General features: G+C 43.2%; 1 protein-coding gene and 1 long non-coding RNA gene across 2 annotated transcripts in view; both read right to left on the reverse strand.

Moving 5' to 3' along the window:
• EFCAB14 (EF-hand calcium binding domain 14) overlaps positions 1-2,147 on the reverse strand; it is a 45,906-nt gene that overhangs the window by 20,254 nt on the left and 23,505 nt on the right. The gene's annotated exons all lie outside the window — the stretch shown is intronic.
• Positions 14-2,147, reverse strand: part of LOC111744429 — a 12,080-nt gene continuing 9,946 nt past the window's right edge. Inside the window, exons 2-3 of the long non-coding RNA XR_002782149.1 lie at positions 1,613-2,070; positions 14-600 (exon numbers count right to left, since the gene is read on the reverse strand). This is a non-coding gene — a long non-coding RNA (uncharacterized LOC111744429). The remainder of the gene's footprint in view (positions 601-1,612; positions 2,071-2,147) is intronic.

A 2,147-nucleotide genomic window follows, 5' to 3' on the forward strand; every position in this document is an offset into this window, starting at 1 on the left:
GAGTTCGGGCTTCACAAAATGGCAAAATATTCTTTAGCTCTTGTCACTGTCATTGCTCTCACCCTTAATAACTTAGAAAAGATCAAGATGACCTCGCTTGGAAAATGTGCCAGAGCTTCCCTACCAGATGGGTCACTGGTAACATAATAGGCTTGTTATCTCTGCCAACACCTGTGGTGAGGCCTGGGCAAGCAACTGAACCTCTCTACATCTCCTATCCAAATCAGGACCAACACTGCCTGGGCCATTCACATCAGAGAGCTAGTGTAAAGATTAGAGGAGACAAGGATTAAGCACAACACAAACGTGTAGCCTCTCAAATATGACAGAAGATTGAAAAGGTGGTGGAATGTCATTTATGTATACACAGAACACACAACACATCACAAAAGATCTGAAAAGGCTTACCATGCTGAAGGACAGGTTCGCTTGCTTTTCTACCTTGCTCATAGCAACCAGATCTCTTTCTACCAAGTTGACTCTCTGGGTAAGATTACTGACTGTCTCATTCATCCCCTTGAGTTTAAGATCATTCTGCCTCTGGTACCCTACTAGGGCACTGTTTACCTCCTCTAAAGAGTTGTGAAGGTACAGGATATCCTGGAGTGGAAATAAATCAAGTTGTGGAATCCAGCTAAAAATGTATACTAGACAAGCAGGCCAGCAGCATTGAACAACCGTTTTTATGTCAAGTTATTGAAGTAAACTCCTTTTCCTGGTTTGTACCATTGATCGTCTGTCTCTGCTTTGTCCCTCCACTCTAAATCGCTTCCAGTTTACTCCCTCTGGAGTTGTTTGACCTCAGCTAGACAGGAGGGGGAAAGAGGGACGAGGACTACCCACATGATTCACTCTCTGGTCCCAGGAAGCTGAGAGCCTGGGAATTAATTCCCCAATGTTTACCTCACTTGCTGGCAGGAAAGCCTGCTGGGTTATTAACTGAAATGTCCATTAACCTAATTTGTCAGAACAAAACTACCTTAGGAACAATACCAATTACTGAATTGGCTCATGTAGCAAAACCATAATTAGTGCATTATTTAGTACAAGATTCAATTATTTTTATTGACATCCTTTAGTTACTGATTACTACTTAAATAGAAATGATGACATAGGTTTCAAAGGGCATTAAACTCAGGACAGGAATTCTTCTTGTGAAGATTTCCCTTATGCTCTTCAATGTGATTCTGAACTCAATATCCTTTTTCCTCCTCTGTCTTTAGTCTTTAGAGACTCTTTTCAAGGATATGCTTTCTAACATTCTTAGAATTTACTGTGGCTCAAAATAGTCATCACTTTGAATTAATCTGCTATCTACCCATCTTTAACTTGCCTAGATTGCTATTTTTCATAAAGAGTTTCAAAATAATCTGGTCATTCTATGTCTTTCAAGGTGTGAAAAGGAATTTACTCCACTGATCGACATACAGGAAAAAAAAGAGTGCTAAAAAAGAGACAGGACAGCATCACACATCTCCCTCTGCTCAGCTCTCAGCCAGGCAAATATATACACGGATGCCTGCTGAGGCACCACAGCACTGAGCTCAAACTACTCAGGCTGCCTCCAGAGTCCACTGTGGTGGCAGGGAGTTAAGCCAAAGACAAAAACTACCTGTTTCAAATTCTCATTGTGGGTTTTATTGTCAAGTTCTGATGGAGCTGAAGGTGATGGAGTGATCTGGTTGCTTCCACTGGTCTCCTTCGAGGAGTGCTGATTCTATTAACAGCAATAGAGATCAGTACAGGCAGTAAGTTCTAGGTCTACTTAACCATCTGGGGTGGTCCCATAACATTTTAGCTTCTCACATGGGGCATCCACAGGTTAGTCAACATTGCCCAGGAACCTACAGTGTGGCCAGCCCTGTGCTAGGCCCCAAGGGCTCCTGGTAATTCTGGGGATGCCCAGCTTAAGGCATGGACTGGACCAGCAGCACCTTAGGGAACTGAGATCCTCCTAGTGTTTCTCAGTCTCTGAACAGAATGACTCCCTAGGAACCAGTCCTTATTACCTGTACTCCCCAAGAAACTACAGAATCACTATAACATCCCAGGGACCAACTCAGTCTGGACCTGGTTAGTGTCATCATTTCCCCCAGGAATCGGTCACGTAACCACTGGCTGTGGGCACTGAGTACAACAACCAATTA

The sequence above is a fragment of the Pteropus vampyrus genome, unplaced genomic scaffold (assembly GCF_000151845.1).
Source record: "Pteropus vampyrus isolate Shadow unplaced genomic scaffold, Pvam_2.0 Scaffold135, whole genome shotgun sequence".
Taxonomy (NCBI): Eukaryota; Metazoa; Chordata; class Mammalia; order Chiroptera; family Pteropodidae; genus Pteropus; species Pteropus vampyrus.